The sequence below is a fragment of the Aotus nancymaae genome, unplaced genomic scaffold, assembly GCF_030222135.1.
Source record: "Aotus nancymaae isolate 86718 unplaced genomic scaffold, 86718_ANA_hifiasm-v0.15.2.pri h1tg000117l, whole genome shotgun sequence".
Lineage (NCBI taxonomy): Eukaryota > Metazoa > Chordata > Mammalia > Primates > Aotidae > Aotus > Aotus nancymaae.
Window position 1 is genome coordinate 1,592,331 of NW_026988532.1, and position 16,860 is coordinate 1,609,190.

At 36.5% G+C, this 16,860-nt stretch overlaps 1 protein-coding gene and 1 non-coding gene across 2 annotated transcripts in view; one reads left to right on the forward strand and one right to left on the reverse strand.

The window, feature by feature from the left end:
* Nucleotides 1-16,860, reverse strand: part of OLFM3 (olfactomedin 3) — a 204,939-nt gene that overhangs the window by 47,534 nt on the left and 140,545 nt on the right. The window lies entirely within an intron of this gene.
* Nucleotides 13,208-13,314, forward strand: LOC135272623 (U6 spliceosomal RNA). Its single transcript, XR_010340640.1, has one exon. It is a non-coding gene; the product is annotated as a U6 spliceosomal RNA (small nuclear RNA).

Below are 16,860 nucleotides of genomic sequence, written 5' to 3' on the forward strand. Positions count from 1 at the left end.
CTGGATCATCAAACAAAATATTCTTGATAGTCTTGGTGGGTAATTATCAGAGAGCAGAGGTTGGAGGGAGGCGGAAACTTGAGCTTTCCCAGCTCCACTTTAGTTAGTTACTATCGACAGAATCCATTTCCTCTGGGGTTTGTGTAAGTATAATCAGCTACTCTTTATCTTTCATTAAAAAAAATACACCTTTAAATGGAGGTCTGCCAAAGTGCACATTTCAAACACCAAACTTAATATCTACAGATTTCTCTGGGCAAGGACAGAGTGCTTTTAGGAAGAACATGAAAATAAAGTCAGCAAATAATTTCCAAGATGATCATATTGAGAGTAGGAGATAACTTTCTTTTTAAGAAAGTAACATAAAATTATCATAATTGCTTTAAAAATATAGTAAAAGATTAATAGCTACTGCCTGTGGCAAACATTACCTTTAGGCATATTACACCTGAACAGACAGAAAAGACAGCCTTGCAGAAAAACATCTCTTACAGAAATTTTATATGTGTTTCCAGTTTTGCTTTTGAGACTGAAGGCTTTGCTTCGTAGGTGTTCAGTCACACAGGAAACTCAGTTAACTCTATTTTCAGTTTGTGAGGAATGACACACTGATACGGAAAGTCTCTAACTTGAGAGAACATGGGATTTAGCATAAAAGGCGCAGGACTTGGAGTCAGGAAGTCTGAGGATCTAGTCTTTGTTCTCCTCTAGTTAAGCCATGTGACTGGCCAGTGACAAGATTTCTTGGCTTCAGTTTTTTCTACAATATATGGATGCTGGAATACACGCTCTCCAAGGCCCCTTCCAGCTCTCAAATTAAATGATCTGTTTATTAGATTCCATTGGCAAATGTGGTATATGGAATTCAGGGTTCATGGGTAACTTTATTATATTCTTTTCATAAATACTGTAAATTGCTCACATCCAAATCTCAGGTTCCAAATGAAAGAAGTCAGAGGTCTTTGTCTTGCCCAATATATGTGCTTTAGAATAAAAATATAAAAAGAAGACATACAAAAAATGGCTGAATGAAAATTAAATGAAAAGGAATTGGTTAAAAAAGGAAAAATATTGTTTTAATTTCTTAGGAGAATTCTGGATTTGTTTGTATTTGGAATCTTCAGTCAAAGATATATATTCTTCTTAAACAGTTTTGGCAGGAGAAATAAAGAACGTGTCCTTAATAAAATTGAAAGAGATACATATTTATAGTGTGGGTATACTTTATTCTCAAAAACAACTTTAAACTTGGGTGAATGCTAACAGACTCCTCAAAACTTCCTTGTAACTATTAGCTTAGAATCCAGGCCAGTTTATTTTCTCAAAATATATCCAAATTATTTCAACCGACTCCTATTTTTTAACCACAGTGCCCAGAAAACCAAATATTATTACTTTTCTATTCTTTCAAAAATCACACCATATAAGAAACCAATAAAGACCTAATAGTTTATGTATTAAACTTAGCAGAAAGCCTTGTGAAATTTTACATTAGTATTATAATGTGGTAATGACAAAAAGCAAAGTGGATTTACAAATCTAATGTTTGAAAACTACACCTGGAACTCTACCTGACTTTAACAAAGGTGGGGGGTGTCTTTTCAAGGGCTTAATGTCCAAAATTGAAAGATAATATACATGTAATTACTAGATAATTTAAGAAATGAGGTGGCAAATTGCAATTATACTTATTAATGAACTATCAGTCCACAAAATAATAGCATTTTCAGAAGAACATAAGATTGAATGTCAGGGGAAAACAGTGCTCTTATTTGCAAATTATAAAGAAAGGAAGAAATGGAGAAAAACAATACAAATGGAATGCCTCCTGCAATTTTCCAGAGATGCAAATTACTATACTAAAGAATTGAAGTAGAACAATGATAAAAGTTTGTGATTCGGTGATGTTTATGAACAACATAAAAGCTAAATTGTGTTGTTTTTAGAACAGGTTTAAATGACACACATTGAAGTAGAAAAGCTCAAATTACAATAATTATTAGTTGTGGGAAATAAAAATAACTGCAGTTTGCAACGGGCTAAATAGTTTGGATTATTCTCATCGTCTACTGAAGTGATAATCATTTTAAAAGTTGAGTCCTAGTTTGCAAATGGAAGAAGGGATTAGTCTGTTTAGAAGTAGCGGACTGTGTTCAGAGCAAGCAACCCGGTAGTTGCAGAACTTCCACAAGCGTAGTGTGAGTGGGAACGTTACCACTGTCAATGAGATGAGGCTGGAAATGCTGGCTGTGAACAGCTCCAAGGGCTTCAGGGTCACCCAAAAGTGTTTAGACATTATCCTGTATGTGATTCGAGAGTTTAAAGCAAAGCAGTAAGATCATTAGTTTTACATCGTGAATCATTGCTTTGTCATTTTTATGATGCAGGATAGACAGGTGGGGGCTGCAGAGAGTGCAACGCCTATCAGAGACAGGAAGGTCACTTAGAGGTATATTCTCATATTTTGGGCAAGAGATGATGAGGTCCTGAAATAATAAACTGTCAGTGAGGTTGAAAAGGATGAATTCCATAGAGGTTTGCATGAGAATTGGCAGTCCTCAGTGACTGAATAAATGTGAGGCAGTGGAAATCACCTGGGAGAATTTTTAGTTTTGGAGTTTGGATGATGAGTGCCAATCATCAGAAGAAGATATACAGGTAGAGGCATAACTTTATGAAGAAGATAGAATTCATTGTCACCTGATATGAGTTAGCTGCAGTACAGAGGGTCACTGGATGATAATGTGCCTCACACCTGGAGTTCAGAAAAGAATTAATTTCCCCAGGCCACAAAACCTTAATGGCCTAGTGAAAATAATGTGTCCTACATATATGAAAAAAATGGTTAACTTAAAAATACAGTTTTAAAACTACCACGATTTTCATTTATTCGATTCATGGTAATCTGTACATTTGATTCCTTATACAGTCATTCTTAAAAATAACAAATCAAAATCTCTCTATCACTAGTAAATAGTGAAATATTACTAAATCTAATAATCTCACAAAAATGTGACATGACTACACACTTATTTTCTTTGTAGAATTTCATAGTGGATCAATATATAACCTACAATTGTGCATTATTGTTCATGGAATGCTGAAAGCTATTGATATATTTATTCATTAGATTTTTTTTATAGTAGCCTGCCCTTTTTATTACCCAGAGAATGTATTTCATGATAGACTTAAACAGTAAATAATTAATAAGCAAGTAAATATTGAGTGAGAATGACTCATAGGCAATTTTATATAATTGGCATGTTCTGTCATTTAAATTTAATTTGTTATTTTATTTGTAGAACTAAAGTTAAATGTTGCTTTAATGACCCTGCACAGACATATAATAATATCTATTTCCTAATTTGGGACTGTAGGTGTGGTAGATTTGCGAGGGTTTCTAGAAAACACAACCTAGGTAGATATGAAAGATCAAACACATGAAAAAAAACCTGATGACCAGAGAAAATATGATAGAAAATGAATGGTTTATGAAGCAATTGCTACCTAAAAGTTTGACTTTAGGAAAAATGAGAAGAGATTTAGATTCCTTGCTAAACAGCAGAAGCTTTAAGAAGAAATAGTGTACTTGTACTTTATTTTTATTATTTAAAACAAAATTTAAATTTATGAATGGCTTCAGGCAGAAGGGAAAGTGGCTCATTAGATATAGTTGTAAAGGTACCAATATGGGGCTGAAGAAATTATTGAAGGAGGGGGAGGAGAAGGAGAAGGAAAAAAAGATGAGAAGGAGGTTGGCAACTGGGTAGAACATCAAAAAATGAACTGTATTGATTGATTAAATCAGAGTGACCTCTAGAAAAAACAGTGGGCTCTTGTTAGCAAGGTAAGTAGGAAAAATAAGAAGAGTAGCATAAAATAGAAGGTTGAAGACAGAGTACTTGTGTTGAAATCACCTGGGGAATGCTGGATACCCTGCATGGGGGTGTGGTGTGAGAAGGACCAGCTACATAAACAGCTCTCCACCTGCTATGGTACCTGAAAAGCAGTTTAGTGGACAGTCCTCAAGATTCTTCCACTTAACTACAAAGTACCATTGACTAAGTCAGTCTCTCAGTCTCCATTTTATTATCTGTAAAATGAAGATAGAAGTACCAACGTGAAAGGCTAGTTGAGAGACTGAATGAGATGATATATTTTGAAAGCGTCTATAGTATGTCAAATGCAGAATGAATGGCAACCCTATTTTTGATAATACCATGATTTGAGAACCAAAAGGAATAGACCAGCTGAAGGAATAATCAGGCCTAAGGAAGGTGGAAAGTTTTGCAGCTTTGCAAAGGGGTAGCTCAGTGGAGCTTGGAGAGTAGTAATACAACTTTGCTGCATCACACCATCAGCCTGTGGCTCTGGAGCTAATAGTCCAAGTCAAAGTAGAGGAAAGGGACTGATTGATGTTTTTGCTCCTTCTTCATTGAAATATCGAGGTAATTACTAGAAAACTGCCATAAGATCCCACTATCATATTTGCTTACTTCCTCACCTGTGCCCACATACCGTTCCTTCTTTCTGGTTGCGATGGATAAATTGACTGTGTTCCTAGGTAAGGAAGATACCTCCTCTGTGAAATAAATCAGTTATTTTGGACAATCATACATAAGAATTACCTACAAGCCTGTTAAGATCCAAATTCCTAAGCCTCACCTGAGTCTGGTTTAGTTTTAGGACAGGACAAAATAATTTGCATTTCTAACAAGCTCCCAGATGATGCTGATGCTGCAATTCTTGGCCCACCCTTTGCATAGACTATCCTAGGTTATATCTCTCTTACCTACTCAAAAAGAACTCTTATTTCCTCTTTTTCCAACATCAATAATTTTTCCCTCTTTAGCAGATCATTCCCAGCATCATATAATACCAGTGTACGCTTCCTACTTTAAATGCAAACAAATAAACTTTCTTGATCATATTTTCTCTCCAGGTCTACCATTTCTCACTCTCCCTTTCAGCACACCCTCTTGAAAGAATTAATACTCACCGTCTTCAATTTCTCTCTTCCTAATTGCATTTTTGTTTACGCTTCTCCACTCGACTGACACTGCTTCCATCAGGCTACCAGTGATCCCCAGATTGCTAATCTAGCAGTCAATTCTCAGTCCCCAGCTTTCTTAACCTATGAGCAGCATTCATGAGAATTTTACTTTCTCCTTTTTGATATAATTTTTTCACTTGGCTTCAAGAATGCCACACTCCCTAGTCTCCCTCCAATTTTATGACCTCTCTTTCTTAGTGTCATTTGCTGATTCTTCCTCATCTATATGCTAATGATTCCCAAATTCATTTTTTCCCAGCAGACTTCTTCTATCAATTCAGACCTGCATATCCAATTATCTACTTGACATCTCCACTTCAATGTTTAATAGACATCTTAAATTGAGCGCTTTGAAAAAATGAGCTCCTGTTATGACTCCCCCAACCCCGAAAAAGAAAAGAAAACAAAAATATACCAAACAAATAAACAACAAAAATACACATGCAGCCATTCCTGCAATCTTCCCATTTCAGTTGATTGACAACACTATGGCTAAGTGGCTCAGGCCAAAATGTTAAGTTTCAGCCTTAATGTGTTTTCTTCCACATCCCTTGTCAATTCAGTCAGCAAGTCTTCTAATGTCTATTCTCAAAATATACCCAACATTCAAGTATTTTGCGCCACCACAATGCTGATTCAAGCCTCCATTGTTTTTTATCTGGATTGTTACAAAAGTCATGAGTGGCTGGGCTCAGTGGCTTATGCCTGTAATCTCAGCACTTTCGGAGGCTAAAGTGGGTGAATCATCTGAGGTCAGGAGTTCGAGATCAGCCTGGGCAACGTGGTAAAACCCTGTCTCTACTAAAAATACAAATAAATATATTAAATAAATAAATAAGCAAGCTGGGTGTGGTGGTGCATGCTGTAATGCCAGCTACTTAGGAGGAGAACTGCTTGAACATGGGAGGCAGAGGTTGCAGTGAACTGAGATCACGCCACTGCACTCCAGCCTGGGCAACAGAGTGAGACTCCGTCTCAAAAAAAAAAAAAAAAAAAAAAAAAAGGCATGCGTTCTTAACCTTTTATCACTTCAGTCCATTTTAACCACTGCACACCAGCATTATCTTATTAAAATATAAATCAGATTTTGTTATTCCAGTGCCTAGATACCCACTCTCTCATGGTGAAGGTATTTAGCTTGCACTGTAAAGTTCTAAACAATCTGGCCTCGTCTTATCACTCTGATTTCATTTATTTTAACTCTCCCCTTTGTTAACTCCACTGGAACTACTCTGTCCTCCTGGCTGTTTCTCAGAGATGCAAGGCAGTCTTCCACCTTAGGGCTTTTGCACTTACTTTTCTCTCGTGGAATTGCAATCTCTCAAATATCTTCTCACTTTCTTTTCTCCTTCCTCCCAAGATCATCTCTCATAAGGTCTTTTCTGGCCACACTACCTAAAATGTCTACTCTTGTGATCTGGTTGCTTTATATCATCTTTTGCTGCTTTACTTTTTTTCTCTTTAGAACTAGTTAGCATGCTATATATTTTATTTATACATCTGGCTTATGTTTTCTCTACTAGAAATCAAGCTCCATGAGGGACAGATGATTCCTGATTTATTTACTGGGTTATTCTTAGCCTAGAAGAGTGTCTAGCACATAGCAGTTTCAAATAAATATTTATGAGATGAATGGATAAATGAATATGTTACTATTTAATTTATGGCCTGCTCTCAGTTAAAAAAAAAACACTTTTAATGTGAATAAACAGTAGAACCCATTCCTGCAAAATAAACCAGTACAATATATTCCAGTATTGTGTTTTGCATGTATGTTTTTTGTGTGCATGATGGATGTATATGTGGGTAATGGATAGTGAAAAGTTTGAAACATTGTGCTTGTAGTTTTGTGTATCTTCCATTTTTCACAGCTAGAATGCAAGCACTTTGGGTCTAAGCCAAGAAGTACTAGCTCCAACTTTGATTTTGTCTTCTGTTGATAAGCTTCAAGAGTCACTGGAACTCTACATAAATACAGAAGCAATCTTTTCTTCTTGCCTTTGACTAGCCAAATTTTTCTGTAATAGCATAGGGATGGTAGAATGGACTGTATGCTATGTAAAGAATATTTTTAAAAAGCAATTTCACTATCTATATGTATATCAAGTATCATGTTGTACACTCTTAGTAAATATAAACTTTAAAAAGGAAAAGACAGATATTTTTTAAAGAATGATTAGAGAAGATAGAGATCCGAGTCTCCATTCACCCAAATCTCCATCAGTTTGGCCCTTGGCAACCAATTAGGGACCACTTGTAGGTCCTAGAATTCAGTGCTTTGCCATTTTTGCCTTGAGATTTCAATATTGCCTTAAAAGTACTCACTAATGAAAGAATGAATTTAGAATGAAAAACATTTGCAAAGTTCTTTAAAGGAAGGATTTCTGTCTTCTCGTCTTTGCCTTCATCTGTGAAGCTGACTGATGCTCTGTAAGCCCGGGGGAGCCTCCCTCGGCAGCTGTTGTTGCTACTTCAAAGGAGAAAAAATGGATGTGTGGGAGAGAAATAGATATTCAGGGCAAACAGGTTTTTTTTTTTCCTCTTTCTACTCAAAATTGAAGAAGTGGGAAAATATAAATCCAGGATTAGTCTAGGAAAAAAAAAAAAAAGAATATAGAGTGCAGTGACAGAAGCCTTCAGCTTAGTCACTACCTTGCTCTGGGTCTTAGGTTCTTCAAATAGGAAATAAAGATATTAAACTGAATTTCCCATCTAGCCCCTTCCATAAAATAGTGCCACTCTCAAGAGCCGGTATCTAGCCCTGCAGTCTCACATGTACCCTTTCACTCCCTGTTCTGGCACTAGGAGATGACTAGTCGTGTGACCTCCCAGAGCTGCTGTGTTCTCATGTGTATGTTGGGGATAATAAGTGATGCTACTTTTTTGGTATCTGTGAGGACAAAATAAACTGCTACCCTACCTATTACAGGGTCTGGAACATGATCAGTGCTCAATGAATGTCTGTCATCACTATGTGAAAGAAATGTATGCCTCTTCTACCCATCTTCATGGAAGAAAGAATAAGGACATATATTGTTAGTGACAAGCGAAGTTCATCAAACTTTGGAGTAAATTAACAGTCTAAAAGTTTATCTTCAGAGTTTAAATATTCATCTTTCTAATATAGTTTGTTCATAGGGACTGACTTCAAACATTCTAGAAAGAATATAAAATATGCCCATCCTATATTTTATTGAGGAGCTTCCTTATTTAAGCCTGGCAGCCAGGTACTAGTCTGAGAACTTTACATATATAAAGTTGTTTAATCCTCAAACAAACCCGATAAGGTAGTGTTGTTATTGTAACCAGATTACAGTTAAGGAGCTGAGGCACTGAGAGGTGAAATATTTTAGCTGAGGTCATATAGCTAATAAATGACAAGACCAGTAAATGAACCCCCATAGTCATGTCCTAGAGAGTGTGTTCTTAGTTATGCTGTCTCACTGTGTCTCAGGCACACACTCACATTCATATTTATGCAAAAAATAGCCAATATTGATTTCAAATTATGTCTTTTTAAAATAATTAGAATTATGTGTGTGAAGTATTATAGTTTAGTCGTGTGAGTGCTTAAAGCTGAGCACAGAAATTAAAAGCAACATGTCTTCCATTATTGAGTTTGTCTTTGAATGTGATGGAGCAAAGCTCTCACCAGGGGGGCATTGACACTCAGGTAAAGTCTTGGTCCCCTTGCTTTATTTTCACTGGAATCTATTTTCAGATTTTTCTAATTTGCCCATCTCACTAGGGCAGACTGAAGTGTTAAATTATTTTCAAAAGCTTTTCTGGAAGAAATTGTTTAGAAAGAGAAATTTTAAAGATATTGGGAAATTGCCTGGTGATAAGAAAGGAGACTGTTTTTCAGTGGTTGTGTGAAAGAACAAAACTGGATCTTCGAATGTGCAATTTTCTAAAAAGTTGTTATGCGTTGTTTCATAAAGCTTATCTCCCTCATGGCATATAAAATGTATGTTTAGCAGGTACCCAAAATCTGGTAGTAGTCAACAACCCCAAATATCAAAGTATGAGAGAAGATTACGTTTGTAGCCTGCTTTTTAACAAATTCATGCAAATAGGAGATCTGCAGAGAAGGGTTTTATGTAGTAACATAGTTATACTGTTTGTCATCACGGTCCTCTCATCAATATGTGTAGTAAAGGTTATTTTGTGTTTTGAAAGCTCTTGGCAGACAAAGACAGTTAAATGTAAACATCTAAAGATCTGGTGTTGAAATAAGTCAGGCACACTTTCTCACTGAAAGCATCCTAAGAGTTACATAGTTTTACAGAGGTTCACAGAAACAGTTGAGGCTGGTTCATTAAAATAACCGCCACATAAATGAAGCTGTATAAACCCTTTACTTCATTAAATTGCCCTTTTTGGCTTCATTGCAATTAAACACTTTTAACCTTATAAAAACTGTTTCAGGAGGACATAAGTAACTCAATTTAAAAACAACTGCCTTTGCAAATACTCATCTGAAAAGAGACCAATGCCTTATATCTGAACTTAGCAATAGATAAGTAAAGGAAAAAGTGTGGATAAAGGTTGTCTCTTGTTATTGAAATTAGATAGCTGATTTTTTCCTGCTACTTAATATTTTTTGTTCTCTCTACATTTTCCAGTTTAATTATGTATTATTTTTTGTTGTCAGAAAAACATAAGCAGAAGTATGTTATGTCTCTCTCATTGACCTTTAAAGGCATTGATCTATTAAACATTTATTAAGTGCATTCTTTGGGGCAGGAACTATACTGTTCTGAAAATTCAAGATAAGAATGATATAGCCTTCTCTTTTGAGTGATTTATCAAACTGTGATTGTAACAGAATACAAGTGATTATGTATACTGAATTCAAATAGTTCCGAACTTGTAAGTACCTATAGGGATATAATGGAGGAGTAAAAGAAGAGGGAATTAGTACCACATAGTGAAATGGCCAGGAAAGACCACAGTGGAAAAGATAACGCTTGAGCTAGTTTTACAAATTCAGATTTAAATTTCTAATTCACTCAGAGAAACTGACAGTAAAATTTACTATGGGCCCTAAACATAAGATAAAATTAAAGTCATAAGGATTTTGGTTCTATACCCCAAATAGCAGACATTTATATGTAGGTTAGATTTTTCTTTGTCAATACACATCTTTTGCTCTAGTACTTTACATTTTCATCTCTCTTTTCATTAATAAAAGAAAATAGTAATATTTTCCTAGAACATAATATAGGGCCACTGAATGTAGAGACTGTGAAAATGAAGTAACCATTGTTAAGAAAACAGTATTTTCCTTGAGAAGTACAGCAGTCAAGTAGAAATGTCTGAGTTCTTGGAGAACCTTGGATTATCAAGAAAACAGATTCAAAATTACAAACAAACATCATCCAGCAAGTAGTTTGGATTATACATTTATACATAATTAGTCATAAAGTACTGAGCTAAAACTGTAAGTCTAGTATAGAGGCTTCTTGTCAGGTCTCTGCAAAAAGGCATATAAACATTATAAAGTGAGGAGTTTTGTTGAGGTATTTACCATGATTGAAAGCAGATCAACTTTGCAAAGCATTCCACCTCCTCCTCATGCCCTCCTTGCCCTCTCCTTTCCCCCTTCTCTCTCCATCTTCCTTCTCTTACATTCTTACTTTCATCCTTTTGTTTCTTCTTTTTTACCTGTCTCCTTCTCTTCCTCTTTTTCTTCCTTATTTTCTCCTTTCTTCCCTTGCAATTTCACCAAACTTTACTGAGTCCTTTCTAGGTGTTCTGCACTGAAGTAGGATTTGAATATGGTTTGCAAGAATTCGCCAGGTAATTTTCATGTGTTTTCATTTTTAACCATTGCCTAGGCTGTATGGCTGCAATTTAAGCACAGATAATTATAATACTTTCTACTTCATATTTGGAACTTCGGATTTACTTCTCTACTCATTCAATACTGTTTTAAAACAAAACAAAACAAAACAATTTTTTTCTTATCTGAATGTTGAAATATACATGCGTAGTTCACAATTTACATTTTATTGCAATCTGTAGGGTTTTCAAGAAGTTATTGAAGTTAAAACTGGAAACTCTTTATAACAGCTGTTATTATAATATACTATTCATGTGAACCTCATTAATAGCTTTTTCTTGCAGGATTGGTTAATAAATATGTCAATGATAAAAAAATCCTATCTCATGTATTTTCCATTTCAATAATATATTTATTAATATCTATCAAAATATCCATATAAGTTAGTCAATATTTTTCTACCAAAAATATATGTAGAATTATTTGAGGAGCAACATCTGTTTCATGTTGAAACATGACACATGCATTTATATATTCAATAAGGATTTGTCGATCATCCTCTATATGCTAGACACTAAACGCTGTAGATCAGGAATTAATACAATTCACTCTGACTCAAGATGTCCCATTCTAGTGGGATACTGATAGGAACAAGGAAAAAATACAGCTCTAAGTATGATTTCCGTCTAATGAGACCCATAATGTATACAATGTGCAATGGGTCATTGATAGGGTTTCAACTTGTGTCCCCACCCAAATCTCATGTCGAATTGTAATTCCCAATATTGGAGGAGGGGCCTGGTAGGAGGAGATTGAATCATGGTGTGGATTTCCCCTTGATGTTCTTGTGATTGTGCGTGAGTTCTCATGAGATATGGTTGTTTAAAACCGTGTAGCACCTCCCCTGCCCTCTCTTCCTCCTATGCCAGACATGTAAGATGTGCCTGCTTTTCCTTTGCCTTCTACTATAATTGTACATTTTCTGAGGCCTCCGCAGCCATGGTTCCTGTACAGCCTGAAGAACTGTGAGTCAATTAAATGTCTTTTCTTTAAAAATTACCCAGTCGCTGGTAGTTCTTTATAGCAATGCGAGAACAGACTAATGCAGCCATAAACCGGTTAGTAATTAATTCTATTTGGGTGGGATAGAGAAGGCTTCAGAGGGATAGTGGGTTTGCATGGCTTCAGTAAATTTCCCAAGTAGATCAGGCAGGAAAGGCCATTTCAGCACTGCTGACAGCAAGTGAAAACACATTGCTGAGGTGTGAAAGATCCCATGTTATTTAGGAGATCTGAGTAGCTTGGAATAGGGGAGGTAAAAAATGCATGATGAGGGGAAGGTAGAATTAGAAAGGTATCAGGAAGCAGAGGTAGCAGGAACATGTAGCTCTCCAAAGAGAAGATTAAACATTGCTGCAACTATGTGTTTATGGAGTTTCAGGAAGAAACTGATGATACCAAACCAGTTTTTTTTTTTCTTTTTTTTTGAGACGGAGTTTCACTCTTGTTACCCAGGCTGGAGTGTAATGGCGCGATCTCGGCTCACCGCAACCTCCGCCTCCTGGGTTTAAGCAATTCTCCTGCCTCAGCCTCCCAAGTAGCTGGGACTACAGGCATGCACCACCACGCCCAGCTAATTTTTTTTGTATTTTTAGTAGAAACGGGGTTTCACCATGTTGACCAGTATGGTCTCGATCTCTTGACCTCGTGATCCACCCGCCTCGGCCACCCAAAGTGCTGGGATTATAGGTGTGAGCCACCGTGCCTGGCCCACCAGTTTGTTATTTAAAGTAATATCATTCAGAAAAGATGCAATAAATATTAGGAGTTGGGTGAGAAGTGAGAATGCCAGCTGCGATAGTAGTTAGAGGGCCATTTCCGTGTCAGCAAAAGAAATAACAGAAAGACTAGGGAAAAATAAGACATGGGCTAGGCACATTACACAGGATTTTGTGAATGATTAAATGCAAAGGCAAGAGAGAGAAAAAAGACAAAAGTGGTCTCTAGATTTCAAAAAATGCAATACAAGTTGAATGTTCCTTATCTTAAATGCTTGGGGCCAGAAGTGCTTTAGATTTTGAATTTTTTCAGATTTGAAATATTTGGATTACACTTACTGGTTGAGCATCCCTAATCCCAAAATACAAAATCTACAATGCTCCAATTATCATTTCCTTTGAGCGTCATGTTGATATTCAAAATGTTTTGGAATTTGGAGAATTTCAGATTTAGATTTTCAGATTAGGAATACTCAACTTAGAAAGTGTTTAACAATTGTCTCGGCCAGTGCATCTTAAACATTAAGGTGCAAATGAATCACTTGAGGATCTTGTGAAAATGTAGATTTTAATTCAGAAGCTGGGAATACACTGCTCACTTGAGCAGCATATATACTAAGATGAAAATGATACAGGGAAGATTAGCATGCCCCCTGCCAAAGAAATTGAGGATAGAGTCTGAGATTCTGTATTTTTAACAAGCTCCCAGGTGATTCAGAAGGAGCTGGTAAACAAAACACTCTTTGAGTAGAAGGAGCCATGGAAGGCAGTTCGGAGATTATGGAATTAAGTGAAGTGCTGATGTGTGCAGACAGTAAGGAGGCACAACCAAAGTGGGGTTGGGGGAAAGGCCAGCTACATAAGAGAAGTGAGAGTGAGGACTGCCCAGAGGCACACATGCTTCTTACCAGGAAAGGGGGTCCAGAGTTCTTATGATCCAGAACTACTTGTTAACAGAAAACAAGTAGAAGTAATCCACTTTAAGCAGGTACCAACATTTATTAGAAGTATAGAAAAGCTGTAGTTAACAGCTCTGGACCAAGTGGACCTAATAGACATCTACAGAACTCTCCACCCAAATCGACAGAATATACATCCTTCTCAGCACCACATTGCGCTTATTCTAAAGTTGACCACATAACTGGAAGTAAAACACTCCTTAGCAAATAACAAAAAGTCTCTCTGACCACAGTCCAATCAAATTAGCACTCAGAATTAAGAAACTCACTCAAAACCACACAACTACATGGTAACTGAACAACCTGCTCCTGAACAATGATTGAGTAAATAACGAAATTAAGGCAGACATAAATAAGTTCCTCAAAACCAATGAGAACAAAGACATAATGTGCCAGAATCTCTGGGACACAGCCAAATCAGTGTTTAGAGGGAAATGTATATCACTAAATTACCACAAGAGAAAACAGGAAAGATCTAAAATCAACACCCTAACATCACAATTAAAAGAACGAGAGAAGCAAGAGCAAACAAATTCAAAAGCTAGCAGAAGACAAAAAATAACTAAGATCAGAGAAGAACTGAAGAAGATAGAAACATGAAAAACCCTTCAAAAAAATCAATGAATCCAGAATCTGGTTTCTTGAAAAGATCAACAAAATAGACTGCTAGCCAGAAGAATCAAATAGACACAAAAAGAAATGATAAAGGGGATGTCACCACTGATCCCACAGAAATATAAACTACTGTCACAGAATACTATAAAAACCTCTATGCATATAAACTAGAAAATCTAGAAGAAATGTATAAATTCCTGAACACATACACCCTCCTAAGGCTAAATCAGGAAGAAGTCAAATCCCTGAATAGACCAATAACAAGTTCTGAAATTGAAGCAGTAAAATTAATAACCTACTAACAACAACAACAACAAAAAGCCCAGGACCAGACGGATTCACAGCCAAATTCTACAGAGATAGAAAGAAGAGCTGGAACTATTTCTTCTGAACTATTCCAAACAATAGAAGAAGAGGGACTTCTCCTTAACTCATTTTATGATGCCAGCATCTGATACCAAAACCTGGCAGAGACACAACATAAAAAGAAAATTTCGGGCCAATATCCCTGATGAACATCAATGAGAAAATATTCAATACAATACTGGCAAATTGAATCCAGCAGCACATCAAAAAGCTTATCCACCATGATCAAGTTGGCTTCATCCCTGGGATGCACGGCTTGTTCACCATATGCAAATCAATAAATGTAATCCATCACATAAACAGAACCAATGACAAAAACCACATGATTATCTCAATAGATGCAGAAAAGGCCTTTGATAAAATTCAACACCCCTTCATGGTTGATACCTATTTAAAGTGGATTACTTCTAAATGTTTTCTGTTAACAAGTAGCTCTGGATCACAGGAACTCTGGACCCCCTTTCCTGATAAGAAGCATGTGTTCCTCTCGGCAGTCCTCACTCTCACTTCTCTTACATAGCTGGCCTTTCCCCCAACCCCACTTTGGTTGTGCCTCCTTACTGTCTGCACACATCAGCACTTCACTTAATTCCACAATCTCTGAGCTAGCTTCCATGGCTCCTCAAGAAACTAGGTATTGAGGAAATGTATGTCAAAATAATAAGAGCTATTTATGACAAAACAACAGCCAATATCATATGAAATGGGCAAAGGCTGGAAGCATTCCCTTAGAAAACCAGCACAAGACAAGAATACCCTCTCTTACCACTTCTATTCAACAGAGTATTAGAAGTTCTGGCCAGGGCAATCAGGGAAGTCAAATTGTCTCTCTTTGCAGATGACATGATTGTATATTTAGAAAATTCCAACGTCTCAGCCCAAAATCTCCTTAAGCTGATAAGCAACTTCAGCAAAGTCTCAGCATACAAAGTCAATGTGCAAAAATCACAAGCATTCCTATACACTAATAATAGACAAATAGAGTGCCAAATCATGAGTGACCTCCCATTCACAATTGCAGTAAAGAGATTAAAATACCTAGGAATACAACTTACAAGGATGTGAAGGACCTCTTTAGGGATGACTACAAACCACTGCTCAAGGAAATAAGAGAGGACTCAAACAAATGAAAAAACATCCCATGCTCATGGATAGGAAGAATCAATATCATGAAAATGGCCGTACTGCCCAAAGTAATTTATAGATTCAATGCTGTTCCCATCAAGCTACCATTGACTTTCTTCACGGAATTAGAAAAAACTACTTAAATTTCATATGGAGTTAAAAAAGAGCCCATATAGCCAATAAAATCCTAAGCAAAAAGAATAAAGCTGGAGACATCATGCTATCTGACTCCAAACTATACTATAAGGCTACAGTAACCAAAACAGCATGGTACTGGTACCAAAACAGATATATAGACCAATGGAACAGACCAGAGGCCTCAGAAATAACACCACACATCTACAACCATGTAGTCCTTGACAAACCTGACAAAAACAAGCAATGGGGAAAGGATTCACTGTTTAATAAATGGTGTTGGGAAAACTGGCTAGCCATATGCAGAAAACTGAAACTGGACCCCTTCCTTACACCTTATGCAAAAATTAGCTCAAGATGGATTAAAGACAAATGTAAGACCTAAAACCATAAAAACCCCAGATGAAAACCTAGACAATAACGTTCAGGGCATAGACATGGACAAAAACTTAATGACTAAAACACCAAAAGCAATGGCAACAAAAGCCAAAATTGACAGCCTAGTTAAACTAAATAGCTTCTGCACAGCAAAATAAACTATCATTAGAGTGAATAAGCAACCTACAGAATGGGAGAAAATTTTTGCAATCTATCCATCTGACAAAGGGCTAATATCCAGAATCTACAAATAACTTAAATAAATTTGAAGAAAAAAATAAACAGCCCTATGAAAAATGGGCAAAGGATATGAACAGACACTTCTCAAAAGAAGACATTTAGGCAACCAACAAACATGAAAAAGCTCATCATCGCTGGTCATTAGAGAAATGCAAATCAAAACCACAATGAGATACCATCTCATGCCAGTTAGAATGGCAATCATGAAACAGACAGGAAACAACAGCTGCTGGAGAGGATGTAGAGAAATAGGAACACTTTTACACTGTTGGTGGGAGTGTAAATTTGTTCAACCATTGTGGAAGACAGTGTGGCAATTCCTCAAGGATCTAGAACCAGAAATACCATTTGATCCAGCAATCCCATTACTAGATATATACCCAAAGGATTATAAGTCATTCTACTATAAAGACATATGCACATGTC